Genomic DNA, 18,693 nt, shown 5'->3' on the forward strand with positions numbered 1-18,693 from the left:
TTTGAGAATAAGTAAAAGGGTATCTTTAGTGTTCGTTTAGTCATGATACAGGGCTAATAACTTATACCTGGGAAAAACAAAGCACACTCCAGGAGGCTTTGTAGCCGGGGTAAAGGGGATGGTGGCAGTGGAATCACGTCCAGGCCTCCAGCACATTCCAGGGCTCCCCACTGAATCCCCCACCTCGGCACCCAGCAGGAACCTGGGCCGGATCCCTGTTTACCTGGGTGGGGTTAGTGTCCAGAGGAGGGGGACCCAACCCAGCAACCGTCTTCTCAGTTTGCAACGTAGAAACCCACCAAAGTAATTACAAACTTGTTAACCGCTGGGCCCTGGAGCCCTGGAGCGCTCCTAACGGACTTTGCAAGGCCCAGTACACAGGGGCTGCAGCGAGGGGGCCGCGACTGGGCCCCAGGACACCGCCTGTGCGAGGACGGGGACTCTGGGCCTCGGCCTAGGAGGGAACAGGGGCCGCCTCTCGGCCTTGACCTCCGCGGGGACACGGGCCCCCTTTCCGCCTCGGCCCGAGCCTGGACAGGGACAAGGACTTTAGGCCTAGGCCTGGGCGGGGACACGGGTCCTCTCGGCCTGACCTGGGCGGGGACACGGGTCCTCTCTCGGCCTGACCTGGGCGGGGACACGGGCTCTCTCGGCCTGACCTGGGCGGGGACACGGGCTCTCTCGGCCTGACCTGGGCGGGGACACGGGTCCTCTCTCGGCCTGACCTGGGCGGGGACACGGGTCCTCTCGGCCTGACCTGGGCGGGGACACGGGCTCTCTCGGCCTGACCTGGGCGGGGACACGGGCTCTCTCGGCCTGACCTGGGCGGGGACACGGGCTCTCTCGGCCTGACCTGGGCGGGGACACGGGTCCTCTCTCGGCCTGACCTGGGCGGGGACACGGGTCCTCTCTCGGCCTGACCTGGGCGGGGACACGGGCTCTCTCGGCCTGACCTGGGCGGGGACACGGGTCCTCTCTCGGCCTGACCTGGGCGGGGACACGGGCTCTCTCGGCCTGACCTGGGCGGGGACACGGGCTCTCTCGGCCTGACCTGGGCGGGGACACGGGCTCTCTCGGCCTGACCTGGGCGGGGACACGGGCTCTCTCGGCCTGACCTGGGCGGGGACACGGGCTCTCTCGGCCTGACCTGGGCGGGGACACGGGTCCTCTCTCGGCCTGACCTGGGCGGGGACACGGGTCCTCTCTCGGCCTGACCTGGGCGGGGACACGGGTCCTCTCTCGGCCTGACCTGGGCGGGGACACGGGCCCTCTCGGCCTGACCTGGGCGGGGACACGGGCTCTCTCGGCCTGACCTGGGCGGGGACACGGGTCCTCTCTCGGCCTGACCTGGGCGGGGACACGGGTCCTCTCTCGGCCTGACCTGGGCGGGGACACGGGTCCTCTCTCGGCCTGACCTGGGCGGGGACACGGGCTCTCTCGGCCTGACCTGGGCGGGGACACGGGCTCTCTCGGCCTGACCTGGGCGGGGACACGGGCTCTCTCGGCCTGACCTGGGCGGGGACACGGATCCTCTCTCGGCCTGACCTGGGCCTCCGTGGGGACGAGGACGCTGTCTCCGCCTGGGCCTACAAGGGGACAAGGACCCTCGGCCGGGGTCTGGGCGGCACCTGCTGGGGGCGCGGTCGGGCCGCCCCACACACCGCGGGGAGCAGGGCCTGAGGCCGTCCTCCCTCCACCTCCCGTCCCCGCACCCGCCCCGGGCCCCGCACCTGCCTCCTCCTCTGTCCTGGGCCGAGGCGGGTCCGCGAGGCCGGGCGAGGGGTCCCCGCAGCGGTGCATCCCGGGACGCTGCCCCTCAAGCCGGGGGCGAGGGGTGCCTGGGTGGACCGCACTCGTCCTACACTGGCCTCGCGAGACACGCATCACTCGTGACCGGGTGAGAGGGGCCAAGCAGCTCACCTGGGCGGCACTGCTGAGGTTTGCACCTGGGCCTTTCGTGATTCCCAACCCAGCGCCTTACACAACCTCTTCAGAAGGTGAAAACACGAATGGTCTACAGGCTGTTGATAGGAAGGGGAAGCCGTTCTAGAATAAGTCCATAAGCACCCATGGATTGTCTCAGCCGGCAAGCCCAGGTCTGCAGCTGTTTCCCATTATAAGGTTGAATTAACAGAGACGGAAAAATAGAAAATAGATAAAAGGTAATGAAAACATCCCCAGCAAAAGAGAACAGAGAGCATTGTTTCTCTGAATATTTGATTAAAATACAAATGTAGGAAAACCATTTACATGCAGTGAGCTGTGATGGCACCACTGCACTTCAGCATGGGTGACAGACTGAGACCCTGTCTCCAAAAGACAAAACAAAACATTTACAGAGGAGACAGTATAGCAGAGTAGGGGAAAACAGGCATGGTAGCCATACAGCCCTGGGTTTAAACTTGACTCATTCACTAACTTTGGGATGTGTGACTTCAGGCTTTTTAGTGCTTCTTTTTCTATTTTATTTTATTTATTATTATTATTTTTTAAGATGGAGTCTCACACTGTCACCAGGCTGGGGTGCTGTGGCTCACTGCAACCTCTGCCTCCTGGGTTCAAGCGATTCTCCTGTTCCAGCCTCCCGAATAGCTGGGACTATAGCCACGCGCCACCACGCCCAGCTAATTTTTGTATTTTTAGTAGAGACAGGGTTTCACCATGTTGGCCAGGATGGTCTCAATCTCTTGACCTCATGATCCGCCTGCCTTGGCCTCACAAAGTGCTGGGATTACAGGAGTGGCCACTGTGCCCAGCCTCTTTTTTTTTTTCTTGTTGGAGACAGAGTCTCACTCCCACCCAGGCTAGAGTGCGGTGGCACAATCACAGCTTACTGCAGTCTTAACTTGCTGAGGTCAGTTGATCCTCTCGCCCCAGCCTCCTGAGTAACCAACGACAGGTGTGAACCACTATACCCGACTAATTTTTGTATTTTTTTGTAGAGATGGGGTTTCACCATGTTGCCCAGGCTGATCTCCAACTCCTGGGCTCAAGCAATCTGCCCACCTTGCCTCCCAAAGTGCTAGGATTACAGATGTGAGCCTCCACACCCAGGCTTGTTCGTGCTTTTTAATAGCCTTTTGACACACTAATTCCCTCATGAGTAAAACCTGCTTTGGATGTAATGAATTGAATTGACACGGAAGAAGATCAAAGCGGGTATGAAGAAGTAAAGAGGACCAGGCGTGGTGGCTCACGCCTATAATCCCAGCACTTTGGGAGGCCGAGGCAGGTGGATCACCTGAGGTCAGGGGTTCGAGACCAGTCTGACTAACATGGTGAAACCCCATCTCTAATAAAAATACAAAATTACCCGGGCATGGTGGTGCATGCCTGTAATCCCAGCTACCTGGGAGGCTGAGATCTGGGAGGCAGAGTTTGCAGTGAGCCGAGATTCTGCCGTTGCATTCCAGCCTGGGTAACAAGAGCAACTCTGTCTCAAAAAACAAAAAAATGTGGGATGGGTTTATAAAACACATCATATTGCCATTAACAAAAAGAATGGCAACCAAAAGACATACTCTGATATACAAAGTCTCAGAAAATATATCTTTCTTCTTAGGAAATTGTTGGGATGCATACATAACCCAGCCATTTTTCCTGGAAACATTACCAAAGAAAGGAACACAAATTAAGATTTTATCATTAGACACATCATGAAATAGGGTAAAGACTAAATAATAAATATAATGGTGATAACAAATTGTAGTGTAAAAGTCAAGAATAAAATTTGAGGAGAAGATATATAATGTAAAACATCATTGGGAATAGCAATGTGGTTTTTAAATTCAAGTGAAATTAACAACGGCCAGAAAGCTGGAGGGGGCAGGAAGCCCATTACATGCATAATTTACTTCAATCTTGGCTTTGGTGACTAAAAAAAGGAATTTTCAAGCATATTTTTTGAAAAAAGGAGAAAGGTGCTTGGGCGCAGAGGCTCATGCCTGTAATCCTAGTGCTTTGGGAGGCTGATGTGGGAGGATCACTTGAGGCTGAGTTTGAAACCAACCTAGGCAACACAGTGAGACCCTATCTCTACAAACAAATTTAAAAGGCTGGGCATGGTGGCACACACCCACAGTCTCAGCCACTCGGGGGGCTGATAGGGGAGGGTCACTTGCACGCAGGAGTTTCAAGGCTGCAGTGGGCCACCATGATTGTGTCACTGCACTCCAGCCTGGGTGACAGAGGTAGACCCTGTCTCCAAGAAACTAAAAAATAAAAGCATAGAAAGGCAATGATTTGGCTGGGCATGGTGGCTCACACCTATAATCCCAGTACTTTGGGAGGCTGAGGTGGGCAGATCTCTTGAGGTCAGGAGTTGGAGACCAGCCTGGCCAACATGGTGAAACCCTGTCTCTACTAAAGATACAAAAGTTAGCTGGGTGTAGTGGTGCACGTCTGTAATCCCAGCTACTCAGGTGGCTGAGACAGAATTGTTTGAACCCAGGAGGCGGAGGCTGCAGTGAGCTGAGATTGTGCCACTGCACTCCAGCCTGGACGACAGAGTGAGACTTGGTCTCAAAAAAAAGAAAGGCAATGACTTAAAGCAGATATATTTTCCAAATAACTATAAGAGAGAAATACAAATCACTAACAATCCATATGCAACTCAAAAGAAAACAAAGGAAACACTACAATAAAATGACAAATATGTAATTTATGACAAGAAAAATTATTTAAGAGGTTACACCTATGTATGTTTTACTTTAATAAAAAGGAAAAAGAGGCAAAAGCTTGTCACTTTTGTTTGTAGTATAAAATTCATTTATTATCTGCTACTTATAAATAATCAGGCCAAAGAAATTACACCAAAAGGTTTAGACTAAAAGTCACATAATGTGGCGGTGGAACCTGAAAGCCTGGCCTTGGATTATCCCAGTGCACTTTCCTCTACATGCTACAGTTTTTTTTTTCCTTAAAAGATACAAAGTTTTATTAAACAAACCTGGAATCAACATTATTACATAAATTAGACAGCAGTAAAAATTTCCTAGGGCATATATACAAATCACAGTGATTTCCATGGTGCAACAAAACAGACAAGATTAAAAATAGGCACTCCCCTCCCCGACCCCCCATGAGGCGAGATCACCCCACAGGGCTCCCAGTTTCAGCTCGCCAAGGGGTGCACAAACCTGCAAAGGCACTCTGTTTGTGTGCATGGCATCTGGCAGCAGTCACAGGGGCCCCAGAAGCACACTGACAACATGGTGAGGCTGCCCAGTGTTCAGCACAGAAAAAGAATTTGGCTACGACAGCTGAGCAGAGCTCAACAGCCATCTCAGAGCACAAGGACTGTGGAAAGGCTTCAATTCCCATCTGCTAAAACACACATGTAATGCCTTTTACATACAGAACAGACGTGTCCACCATGGAAGATCAAACTAAGCCTCAACAGAACTTCCCAACACATGATAATTTACAGAGAACTGTGACAGGGCATCTTCCTTTTATTAGGAAGGACTGTTCTGCTGGGTGCAAGGCCATACATAAAGTTTGCAAAGCAAACTTGATTATGAAAAGGCTTGGTGAAAATACAGCCCCTACCTTCACCAAGACACACACACACACACACGCACACACCCCAAATAAATTATCCAAATGCATTAAGACACCTGTTCTTGTGCTTTTCTTCTTGCTTTTGTTAGGTGAATCCCATCCGTTTAAGTTAGACTAATTAGAAGGCCTTCTTGCCTCCATCAGCAACAGAGAAAAACAGTTCATACAACTCCTCCAATGTGTATAAAATTCATGCTAGGTAGATTGAAGGAAAAATGAGAGGAACCCCAGCACCCCATTTCAGATCTCTACAACTGGAGAAATCAAAGGCTGCAAGGACTGTGTAGACCTGATGCAAAGTTAACCGGCTCCAAAAATAAAACCTAAGCCAGTGCTGTCTTGCACCCTGTTCACTCAGTAGCTGGAGCAATGAATGATTGTGACATTCTGGTGTGATATTTGTGCAGCCTGAGGTGCACCCTGGCTACAGAGTTGAGCCTTGGGGTCTTTAACAGTATGAAGCCACAGTTTCACAGTCACAATGGTCCAAAGAACTAGAGGCCGCATACGTCAAACACAGAAATGGCGAACACATCCCAAACCACTTAACTGTTTAGTTCCACTGGTGATTTCTTTTAACGGGTAGTGATTTCAAATGGTTTGATGGATGTTTTTTTTTTTTCTTTTTCTTCAGAGCAAACAAATGATTTGGTCTTTAAGTATGGACAGAAAAAAACAAAACACTGAACGAGAAATTCACTAACAAGTGATTGTGCAGTTGTTTGAGGGCATGGAGACGGAGTGGGGCTGAACAGCATTTTGAGGGGATGAAGCGCGCAATCTTACCCCACTGCTGGGGGGTTTCTGATTCTTATTCTATCAGGCTGACAGCATATATAATTTGCCCATCGCTGGCTATAGATATGTTTAGGCTAAGCAGGATTTAGACTTCTGCTGGGAAGGAATTAGAAGAATTCAGTAGAGACAGTGTATACTATTCGGTTGTGACTTTATTTTCTTCCTGGTTTTATCAATGCCTATGAAAGCAGGCTGGTGGCATTTCCCTTGAGAAAAACAAGACTTGCCCCACTATACTTCCTGTTGTGGCATATCCATTTCCTAAAGATATTATCTTATAGTGTTCCAATTTAAGAAAATACTTCCAACTTATAAAATTACATGAAGCGAAGTACATTTGTAATTTTTTTCTGATACAAATTTTGTGATTATTGTAATGAATTTTCCTTCACATTTAGCACAGTGATTGTTTCACATGATCATCTAAGCGAAAATTTTGGAATGCCCACCCAGATAAACTATTTTTATTTTATTTTTATTTTTATTTTTTGAGATGGAGTCTCGCCCTGTCACCCAGGCTAGAGTGCAGTGGCACAATCCTGGCTCACTGCAGCCTCCACCTCCTGGGTCCAAGCAATTCTCCTGCCTCAGCCTCCTGAGCAGCTGGGACGACAGGCGCCTGCCAGCGTGCCTAATTTTTGTAGTTTTAGTAGAGATGGGGGTTTTGCCATGCTGGCCAGGCTGGTCCGAATTCCCAACCTCGGGTGATCTGCCCGCCTCGGCCTCCCAAAGTGCTGGGATCACAGGTGTGAGCCATCATGCCCGGCCGGGTAAACTATTTTAAAATTACACATAGTGATTGTTCCATGTTTGTAGCTCATTTTGATTAAATTAACCTCTACAGGACATTAGGCCATTTAAACTATGACCCCGCCATGGAGCAGTTTACCAGGTAGCCTGTGTCACCTCAAACGTTGAAATGTGCATGACGATCAAAAGTGGGTTTCAGACCATCTTACGTTCTTGGAATCGCTTCTAATTTCTCATTTGTTCTGTCTGGCTGGAGGCTGATTACAATGTCTGTAAAGAACAAGGTCATCAACGTGCTTGCATATTTCATTTTCCTGCATATCTGTTCACAATTAAGGCAAGACGTTTCAGGCTTTCCTGATGCTAATTTTCATCTCAGTATGAAATCCTGAATAACAAAACAGGCAACCTAAAAACAGGCATTTTTTAGTACATGGACTCATGGGTCTATGTACTTTTTAAAGTGTGCTCAAGAAAAGTGTTTCATTTATGGTTTTATTAATAATTTTTAAAGCAGAATTTTCAATATTATGAATATGATTTATTTTTATAGACAGCAAACACGAGACTTAATGCTTTTCCTTCTAGCTCCACATCTCATTGCACAGTGTAACCTTTTTTTAAAAAAAATATGGAATGCGGCATGAATCTGAGGATCTTCTTGCACAGGGGGCCATGCTGAGCTCCTCTGTGTCATTCTAATTTTAGTATACTTGCTGCTGAAGTCAGCACCAGTTTCACCTTTTCACATTCCCGGTAAAAGTGATGGGAAACTGCATGTGAAATGTTTAGACAATGATGGCCCTCAACTGTTAATCCCAACAGGATGGTGACTGAGACGCACGGGCTGAAAATACAGTTGTCTAAAACATTTCCACATTTCATCATCTGAACATCATTTTCCACTTAGTTATTAATTGTAAAGACTTTATTCTACTGAACCTACTAATTATTCTCACCTACTGAATTGACCTCCACGTGAAGAAAAGGTCGTTGATGAAAAAGGGTGGCTACGTTCTGTTTCTGCAGTTTCACTGTGTCTTAACTTTTTTTTTCTTTTTATAGAGATGGGGTCTCGCTATGCTGCGCAGGCTGGTCTCAAACTCCTAGGCTCAAGGAATCCTCCTGCCTCGGCTTCCCCAAATCCTAGGATTACAGGAGTGAGCCACCGCACCCAGCTTCACGGTCTTTTAAAGCCCTAAGGTGGACGTCTCTTCATTCCACCTTCAAAAGCACAAAGCCATTGCCTTTTTTTTTTTTTTTTTTTTAGACAGGGTCTCACTCCCTCACCCACGCTGGAGTGCAGTGGTGTGATCTCGGATAACTGCAGCCTGGACCTCCCCGGGCTCAAGTGATCCTCTCATTTCAGCCTCCCAAGTAGCTGAGACTATAGGCACGCACCACCATGCCCGGCTAATTTTTTTGTATTTTGTAGAGAGATGACGTCTCACTATGTTTCCCAGACTGGTCTCCAACTCCTGGGCTCAAGCAATCTGCCCACCTCAGCCTCCCGAAGTGCTGGGACTACAGGAACAAGCCACTGCACCCAGCTTAGATGAAATTTTTGAATGTGACACAGAAGGTTTTTTAAATACAGCACATTCCTCCAACAACTTCAATGTCATTGTAGATTCTTGGAATAAATTTGCTCCCATATCTTCTTCTCTTTGTTTCTTCTTTTAAAGTCTCAAGTCACCAGGTAGGAGGCATTAAAGATACCGAAGGTGGACCTCCCCATGATATTTTCTTCACCCACACTAAAAAATGCATGTGAGATGATTTTTTAAAATCCATGCGACATACCCTTCAGATGTTGTCCCCAAGAGATTTTTGAAAAAACAAATTGAAAAATAAAAATTATAGGCTCTGTGAAGTATGAACATTTACATCATTGCACAATTTCTGTGGATCTGCCATAATGACTTCTATATATACACACAGGTGCGCGTGCGCGCACACACACACACACACACACACACACACAGTTTGCGGTTATAATTGAACAAGTCCAGTTCAAACTTATAAACTTAAGTCTATGAGAAAAACCAAGACATCACAGTAGGAACACAACACTAAAGGATAAGATAAAATCTACAACTGAACAATTTTCAAAACCTTCCTACAGTGTGGAATTCCAGTTGCTTAAATAATGCCAGTTACATTAATTTCAACTGTGCTCTGATCTGTCTCTACGCATACAGGCACACAGACAGAAAAGTGGAAATGTCTTTATCACGTGAAGAAGACATTGCTTCTGGTCTGTCCTTATCACGTGAAGAAGACATTGCTTCTGGTCTGTCCTTATCACGTGAAGAAGACATTGCTTCTGGTCTGCTCAGGAGCAGCTCTTTGTTCCAGGCAGATTCCGGTCTTCCTGTTTCTTCCAGATGTGAGCTCCTGTCCTCAGAAACTCTTGAAGACTTCTAAACCCTTCTGCGGCACGGTGGCGGCTGTGTCCCAGTCATTCTCGGGGTAAGTTCCGAAGTTGGAGGTGTCGCCGTCGCGGGCTATCTTGGGCACGATGGGAGGCTTCAGTTTTCTCTGCGGAACAGCTTCCCAGTCCACGGAGCGGAACCACCGATGGCGTTTCACGTCATTCGCCCCATTCTTCATGTTCCCTAACCGCCTTGTTCTGTCAACCGCGAGCAGTTTCTTAATGAGGTCTTTCACATGGAAATCCAAATGTCTGGGGAAATCTATTTTGCCTGCAATAATTTTCTGATAAATGCCAAACGTGTTGACACACACACACACACACACACACGGAGGAAACCCTGGGAATATCTCGAATATCAGGATGCCGAGGGCCCACCAGTCCCCGGCCCTTCCGTGGCCCTCGCTCTGAGTGACTTCGGGGCCAGGTACTCGGGTGTTTCGCAGAGGGTCCGAGGCCTGTCTACCAGCTTCTTGGCGAACCCAAAGTCCCTGAGCTTGATGTGTCCGTCCCGATCCAGCAGGATGTTCTCCGGCTTCAAGTCCCTGTAGATGATCTCCTTGGAGTGCAGGATGGCACAGAGGATCTCCGCAGAATAGACGCGCCCCCGGTTGCGCAGGTAGCTGAAGAGCTCGCCACCCGGCACGTACTCCATGAGCAGAGGAAGCGCTAGTCACGCCCCGTCCAGCACAGCCTGAGGAACCGGCGGATGATTCCTTCGGGACGCAGAGGAGGAACCGGCGGATGAATCTTTCGGGACGCAGAGGGAACCGGCGGATGAATCCTTCGGGGCCGGCGGATGAATCCTTCGGGGCGCAGAGGCGGGGCCGGCGGATGAATCCTTCGGGGCGCAGAGGCGGGGCCGGCGGATGAATCCTTCGGGGCCCAGAGGCGGGGCCGGCGGATGAATCCTTCGGGGCCCAGAGGCGGGGCCGGCGGATGAATCCTTCGGGGCGCAGAGGCGGGGCCGGCGGATGAATCCTTCGGGACGCATGAATCCTTCGGCACGCACCTCTCACTGTGCACGTGCTGCTCCTGCTTCGGGCCGATGACGTCGGGAATGCTCATCGACTTGAGCGCGAAGAAATGCTTGTCCGTCTTCTCCTTCACCGGGTACACCCGCCCGAACGTCCCCGTGCCCACGGTGGCCAGCGTGTGGAAGTCCCGCAGGCGGTGGGCAGGCGGTCCCGGCGACCGCGCCTCGGGGCTGGGGCAGAGCGCGGGCGCCCAGCCGGGGGTCTCCTCGGCCACCTCTCGGGGGTCGCTCTCCGCCACGGCCGCCCGGGCCAGTCGGGGCTCCTCCATGGGGACGCACTCAGGTTCGGGGCACCGGGCCAGGCCGGAGCGCTCGGGGAGCTGGACTTCCCGGGACGCAGCCTCGGAGGGCGGCGCGGCGGCGGCATCAACGGAGGCTCCCCATGCGCGCCCTCGCCTCTCGGCGCGCGGCCCGGCGCGGCTGACAACGCCGCCGGGTGGGAGCAGCCGCCGGCCTCCTGGAGGGTGGGGCGGGCACCGAGCGCCGCGCGGCGGCGGGGAAGACCCGGGACCGCGGCCCGGGCTGCGGGGGCAGGGAAGGGGCCTCGCGCATTCCCGGTCTCGCGCCCGCCGCCTCCTCCAGCTCGGTAGCCGCCAGCGCGCTCTAGTGTTTTTGTTTGTGTTTTACCAGCTGATTCACAACTCAAGTAGCACAGTGAGGGTGGACAATTGGGACTGCCTAAGCATCCCAGCATCGCCTGTTCTACATATCACTGTTCCCAGTGGCGTGCTGCTGTGTTTGTGAATCCAGCCTCCCACAGTGGGTATGTCACCATTGACCTATAACAATTGGAATGACACATCTTCACTAGAGGCAGGCCTTGGCCATCCTCCACAGCAGACTATTAAGTAACAAAATAAGCAGTACTATTTCTTTTCTTCTTATTATGCTGTTTAAAAAAAAAGCCTCTGATGAAATCCTGGTGGCTGCTTCTCTGTTCTTACCAATCCAGGAAGTGTAGAGAGCTGTTGAGCCCTGTTTCCAAATCCCCAGGTGAAGCTGCGCTGACAGGCCTTCTGTCCATACAGCCCTTTCCAAGACTCAGCTATTTGTGATCACCCCCAAATGTTACCCTGATTCTATTACCAATTTGTAATAAAACTCACTTGTATGGTGGAAGGGCTGTTGCCAATTAATTTTATTTTCATTTGTCACCCATCTTCCCTTCCATGTAATCGTCAAATTGTTTATTGTACATATTAAAAATGACACACAATCAAGAGGGCATATGCCATATTCAAACAAAGAATGCTATGTGAGCCAGGCGTGGTGGCTCACGCCTGTAATCCCGGCACTTTGGGAGGCCAAAGGGGGTGGATCAATTGAGGTCAGGGGTTTGAGACCAGCCTGGCCAACACGGTGAAACCCCATTTCTACTAAAAATACAAAAAAAAAAAAAAAGCCAGGCATGGTGGCGCACGCTTGTAATCCTAGCCACTTGGGAGGCTGAGGCAGGAGAATTGCTTGAACCCAGGAGGTTGAGGTTGCAGTGAGCCAAGATTGCACCACTGCACTCCAGTCTGGGTAACAGAATGAGATGCCATCTCAAAAAAAAAAAAAAATGCTATGTGATACAAAAATGATGTACTTGTCAATAGTCCAGTGAGTCGGGGAACCCTTTCTCTTTATTGTGGAGAAAAATAGCACAATCAGAAAAAAAATTAAAAGATAATTTTCAGGAAAACTGACAGTTAAAAATCCAATTCTGTTTTACACAAGTAGTCTTTTGTGTTTTGCAGAAAAACAAATATCCGTTGATTTGGAGATGGACAATGTATGGTCCTCAGCAAATAAAAAAATTTAGCTGTGGGGAAATCTGCCCTTCCTCATAATTTATTGAATAGCTTAAAAAGATGTCATCAGCAATTATAAATGTGCTTCTGGGGTGCTTACTTCACAGGCCTCAAAGAGAGAAATGAGTCTGACAGGAGGCTTGAGGCACTTAAAAAACACACAGACATTCTGATTGCCACCCCTAGAAAGTGCTTTTTTTTTTTAAAGTTAAAAAATATGAAATGCTTCATAAACTTACATGTCATCCTTGAGCAGGGGCCATGCTAATCTTCTCTGTATCATTCCAATTTTACTATATGTGCTGCCAATATAAGCATAGAAAGTGCTTTTCAGATGGCCGGGCACAGTGGCTCATGCCTGTAATCCCAGCACTTTGGGAGGCCTAGGTGGGCAGATCACCTGAGGTCAGGAGTTAGAGACCAGCCTAACCAACACTGAGAAACCCTGTCTCTACTAAAAATACAAAATTAGCTAGGTGTGGTGGTGCATGCCTGTACTACCAGCTACTTGGGAGGCAGAGGCAGGAGAATTGCTTGAACCTGGGAGGTGGAGGTTGTGGTGAGCCAGGATAGTGCCATTGTACATTTTTCAGGTAAAACCATGCTTCAACCCTACTGCCTTCAATGATTAGGTAGGCTCTACCAAACAGCAAACACCTGAGCCATTCTCACTGGAAAGAAAATCACAGGCAGATCACATTCCATATCTCAATGCTTCTAAATATTAGAGAACTGCTGGCACAGTGGTGTGTGCCTGTAATCTCAGCTACTTGGGAGGCTGAGGCAGGAGGATCCTTTGAGCCCAGGAGTTTGAGACTAGTCTGGGCAACACAGTAAGATTCCATTGCAAAAAAACAGTATGTGAAGTAAATTTAAAATAAATATCAGAGAAGTGTACTTTGAAAACAAAGCAAAAATCCTGAAAAGGAAAAACACAAGCAATCCAGGGTGTGTACAAGCATGTATTGTACCCAATGCAGTAAGTAACTGGACTACAGTTCATTCCAACTACTTGGTAAGGTTCATTGTGAACTGCATACTTAGAAAGGGATCATTGTTTGCTTTTCCTTTATCTTAAAAAAATATATAGGCCAGCTTTGCAATTAAGAGGGGATACATGGTGTTTAGTGTAAAGGCTTTGATGTGAGTTCAGTTCTACCCTCTTTAAAATAACCAGAAAAACTCAGAAATGGTTTGCTAGTCTGATCTATGATCCTACTGTTAGAAAAGGCATTTTATCAACCATAATTTTCAAATGTGCATTTTGATAAAGCAAGACAATTTTTATGCTGTCATAAGTGACAATCAAGACCAATTAAAGTTTAATATTTAGGTCAAGTGTCCAAACATCTGGGCAGTCCATGTCTGCCAAGTGCAGCCCTAGTGAGTTGTGTTAAGGAAGAGGTGGGAGGTACAGCAGCAAGTCCAGCTGGTGCCCAGGGAGATATTTTGGATTTCTGGAACATCACCTTTGGTGATTGTGTTAAAACTATTTCTGACTTGAATGGTATTGTTTTCAGCCTGTCATTTCAAAGGTGCAACCCAAAATGCCAGTATTATTTGTGTGCAGAGAATACAAATAAATTGAAAACCACTGTCCTTGGTTTCTACCTCTTCCCCTCCTGTGCACACTTGGGTCCACCTAAAATTTCTCTCTTAAACATCATCAACTACTTCCTAATGGTCAAATCATCTGGTGGTTTCTAGGATCTCATCCCACTGTTGCTCTCAGAGATACTAAACCCCACATAAATTTTCCATCTCAAAGCTCTATAAAACCTTTCTTAGTTTCCTCATAGAATTTTCTGTTCTCCTGCCTCAAATTTCCCTCACCTTCCTTCTTCTATCCAGTACTCCCCCCACCCACCCTCACCTTTTCTCTCTCCACTCTCAGGGCAATCACACTTTCTTCCATGATTTTCATAATACTTGTACACAAATGACTCATATTTGGCTCTGTCCTTCTAATTTCCAACAGAGCATTTCTAACTCTCTGCTGGATGCCATGCTGTGCTGCTAACAGTCAGAAGTCACTCAGGTGAGAACTGAACTTTTCTTCCTCCTAAGGCTTCTTACCTTCTTATTTGAGTAAACAGAGCAGCATCTCAGCATGCCGGTGAAACGATGGCTCTTTATTTCAGGTTGATCCTGTTCCTCCTTTTTAAATTCTTTTTTCCAGTTGTACTTGCACACATTATTTAAAGACTAAGTCTTTCAGTTCTAAAAACTTTCCTTGAATTTCTTTTGTACTTTCTCTTTTCCAGTCCTTTTTTCTCTTTCTGGTACTTCTATTATTCAATTATTGGACCTTGGTGACCAGTTCTCACATTATATCATCTCTCTCTCTCCTATTTTCTAATTTCTTTGTCCTGTTGCTGTAAAATCTAGATTTCCTCAACTTATTTTTACTACATTTCTACTTTTTCATTTTTGCTATCACATTGTTAATTTATAAAAGGTATGTGTTTCCCCACTGAATTTTTTTTTCTTTTTTGAGACAGGGTCTTGCTCTGCTCTGTCACCCAGGCTGGAGTGCAGTGGTGCAATTATACGATTGTAGTTCACTGTAACCTCAAACTCCTGGGTTCAAACCATCCTTCTGCCAAGCCTCTCAAGTAGCTGGGGCTACTATACTCAGCTATTTAGGTTTTTTTTTGGAGAGACAGAGTCTCATGATGTTGCCCAGGCTGGTCTTAAACTCCTGGGCTTAAGTGATTCTCTTGCCTTGGCCTCCCAAAGTGCTGGAATTACAGGTGTAAGCCACCATGCCAAGCCCCTCACTGACTATTTTTTATGTAGTATCCTTTGTAATTTATTTGAGGGTATTGATAAATTAACTTCCTATTTGTTTAATCTGTTTCATGTTTGTTTTGATCTCTGCCTTTTGGGTTAGAGGCTTCCCGTAATGCCTGATGATCCTTGGCTATTCACTCACATTATATGTAACAGTGAGCCACTTAAATGCCAGTTAGTTCTATGTACGTGGTGATATTTACCACTATGGGCTTCATAGCTGGGTAATTTATTTGGGGAACCCCAATATCAGTGTCTTTAGATCTTTTTTCTTGGGTTTGTTAAATTCCCCAGAAAAGTCTCTTCTAGCCTCTACTTAGAGTTAGAAGTGTTCTGGCAGTAGAGCTGGGGAGAAGGCTGGGGAGGATGGTGGCTATATTTAGTATGTAAATGTTTAATTAATCCTGTTTTCAGTATGTTATTCCTATCTCCAGCTGTGTCTGGTGTTCCCCAGTCCAAAGACCTGTTGTTTCACACTCTCCGGGAATAAACCTCTAATCTGCTAGGTGGTAGAGGGAGCAATGGCTAACTACATGGAATGGGGCAGAGGATCTAGAAGTAATTGTTTCCTGAATTGCTTTTCCACCCACCACCCCATGGTACAGCATGGTACTCAGGACTACAAGCTCCTGAGCCTTCGGAGGAATCCAGCTCATAAGTCAGGTTTTTCAGTTTTCCCCATTCCAGATAGGAATGTAATGTTCCTGGGTCGACTAAGTTAGTTTGAACCCGCCACTGCAAAATTTTAACTGAGACAGTGAAAGAGATCGGACCTAACCAACTCCATCTTGCTTCTAACCTCCAAGCTGTCCTTGTTCATCCCTGGGCATAGGCTGAACTAATTTTGGGAGGAATTTAGTTTATAGTTTAAAACAAAGATAAGAGGCAAATCCCCTTCTTGCCTGGGGTCTAGACTGCCTTTGTAGGATTAGCAAATTAGTCACAAGATTAGAAATTATGGTTTAGGAGTCATGCAGCTGGAGGCTGCAAGATTCTGACCCTCCCTAAAGTGCAACTAAGTCAGTAACTATTTTGCAGACCCTGCACTTGATGGATCAGCTGGCACCACCCAGATCGATAAACTGGCTCATCTGATCTTGGCTCTTGTGGCCCCCACCCAGGAACTGACTCAGCACAAGAAGACAGCTTTAATTCCCTGATGTCTTCTCCAGCCAATCAGCACTCTTGACCCACATTCCCCGCCCACCGAATTATCCTTAAAAACTCTGACCCCAGCACTCCTGACTCACATTCCCCACCCACCGAGTTATCCTTAAAAACTCTGACCCCAGCACTCTGGACCCACATTCCCCGCCCACCGAATTATCCTTAAATATCCAACCAATCAGCACTCTGGACCCCCATTCCCCGCCCACCGAATTATCCTTAAATATCCAACCAATCAGCACTCTCGACCCACATTCCCCGCCCACCGAATTATCCTTAAATATCCAACCAATCAGCACTCTGGACCCACATTCCCCGCCCACCGAATTATCCTTAAATATCCAACCAATCAGCATTCTGGACCCACATTCCCCGCCCACCGAATTATCCTTAAAAACTCGGACCCCAGCACTCTGGACCCACATTCCCCGCCCACCGAATTATCCTTAAAAACTCTGACCCCAGCACTCTGGACCCACATTCCCCGCCCACCGAATTATCCTTAAAAACTCTGACCCCAGCACTCTGGACCCACATTCCCTGCCCACCGAATTATCCTTAAAAACTCTGACCCCTGAACGCTCGGAAAGACCGATTTGAGTTATAATAAAACTCCAGTCTCCCCTACAGCCGGCTCTGCGTGAATTTACTCTTTCTTTATTGAAATTCCTGTCTTGATAAATCGGCTTTGTTTAGGGAGTGGGCAAGACGAACCCACTGGGCGGTTACGAGTTTTCAACCTACCTACCTTTGAGCTTCCAAAATTGTTTTCTCCTTTTCCATTTTGTCCTCATGTGTCTTGTTGCTTGTGATTTGGCCTCTTTATTGTTGTTAGTGGGTGTCTGAAGGCAGAGAAGCTGATGTGAGCATTCAGCCAAGCCTGGATCCCATTCCCATTGCCCTTGCCTTCAGTGGGATTTCTGCAATAAACTCTTCCCAATCTTTGTGCTTGTCAATCTAGCCACAATATTGCCACTAAAGTCACTTTCTTCAAATACAAAACCAGTCATTTACTCAAAAACCTCATCAGCTGTCCACTGTGTATAGAAAAGTCAATACTCCTTAGCACATCACCCTAGGTCTTGGATGACCTGACTCCAATATAAGTTTATAGTGTGACTTATACCACCTACCGCACATAACCAAATCTGCAACAATTTTAGTTTTAATAGCGTACATCCCTCATCTTCTGTCTTGAAGGCAGGGAATAAATTATGTAGGGAGTCTGAGAAGAGGTTGGAACCCAACTACCTGAATCCATTACTTCAGCTCTGCCACTTTACTGGCTGGGTGATCTTGGGCAAGCTACTTAATCTCCATGTCTGCAAAACAAGAATAATAATAAATAATAATAGGACCTACTTTCTAACATTGTTACAAGGATTAGAAGAGCACTTAACAGTAGCTAGCAAGTAGGAAGTGCAAGGCAAGGATAATAATTATAATTCTCTGCACATCTGTCTCCTCCAGTAGATTATCAAGTCCCTGGAGAAGGATCACTTCTCATTTATTCAACATTTGTGCTGTGCCTATGATGTAACGACGTAAAAAGAGCTTAGCAAATGGAAAGACTGTTGACTTATGGTTCAAATATAATGTGACAAATGATACAACACAGGAAAGAGCGAAGTGCAGAGAATAGAGCAAAACTGAATGGTGAAGAACAGATGGGGGAAGGCTTCACAATCTAACACTGGGTGGGGCTTGATGAAGGAATATGTAAGAGCCAAGAGTTGTGCAAGGAACAGTGGATGGGGAGAAAACCACAGACAGGCTGGAGAAGCAGGTTGGGGCCAGTTGCACAAGGCCCTGCATAACCTGTTTATCATACACTTTATTGTTTGACCAGTGTTTGTTAATCTCACTGTTCTAGCATATCGGGCATGTCAGAGAATTATGAGGAGTCAAAGTATTTTGTTACTAATAATAGCTGACATGTGGGTACTTAACTTTTTTTTTTTGAGACGGAGTTTTTCTCTTGTTGCCCAAGCTGGAGTGCAATGGAGTGATCTCGGCTCACTGCAGCCTCTGCCTCTGGGGTTCAAGCGATTCTCCTGCCTCAGCCTCCCGTGTAGCTGAGATTATGGGTGTGTGCCACCACTCCTGGCTGGTTTTTTGTATTTTTAGTAGAGACGGGGTTTCACTATGTTGGCCAGGCTGGTCTCGAACTCCTGACCTCAGGTGATCCACCCGCCTCAGCCTCCCAAAGTGGGGGATTACAGGCGTGAGCCACCATGCCTGGCCAACTACTTGACATTTTAAAAATAAATCAGGACACACTCCCAAATGATGTTGAACAAAAGAATACATAATCTATGACTCCATTTATAAAAGAGAGAGAAAACCAGGCAAAGATTGTG

The 18,693-nt window shown here is 47.5% G+C and overlaps 1 long non-coding RNA gene, 2 other non-coding genes and 1 pseudogene across 3 annotated transcripts; 1 reads left to right on the forward strand and 3 right to left on the reverse strand.

The window, feature by feature from the left end:
• Positions 1-6,494: 6,494 nt before the first annotated feature.
• Positions 6,495-10,906, reverse strand: LOC100451905 (cAMP-dependent protein kinase catalytic subunit PRKX-like; annotated as a pseudogene).
• LOC112129151 (U6 spliceosomal RNA) lies at positions 7,736-7,841 on the reverse strand. The gene has a single exon (XR_002911572.1). It is a non-coding gene; the product is annotated as a U6 spliceosomal RNA (small nuclear RNA).
• LOC103892602 (uncharacterized) lies at positions 10,478-11,697 on the forward strand. Its single transcript, XR_008513828.1, has 3 exons — positions 10,478-10,657; positions 11,211-11,343; positions 11,533-11,697. It is a non-coding gene; the product is annotated as an uncharacterized LOC103892602 (long non-coding RNA).
• Positions 11,698-12,584: 887 nt separating this feature from the next.
• LOC112129316 (U6 spliceosomal RNA) lies at positions 12,585-12,691 on the reverse strand. The gene has a single exon (XR_002911718.1). It is a non-coding gene; the product is annotated as a U6 spliceosomal RNA (small nuclear RNA).
• Between the last annotated feature and the right edge of the window lie 6,002 nt (positions 12,692-18,693).

Source organism: Pongo abelii, chromosome 16 (genome assembly GCF_028885655.2).
Source record: "Pongo abelii isolate AG06213 chromosome 16, NHGRI_mPonAbe1-v2.0_pri, whole genome shotgun sequence".
Classification (NCBI taxonomy): domain Eukaryota; kingdom Metazoa; phylum Chordata; class Mammalia; order Primates; family Hominidae; genus Pongo; species Pongo abelii.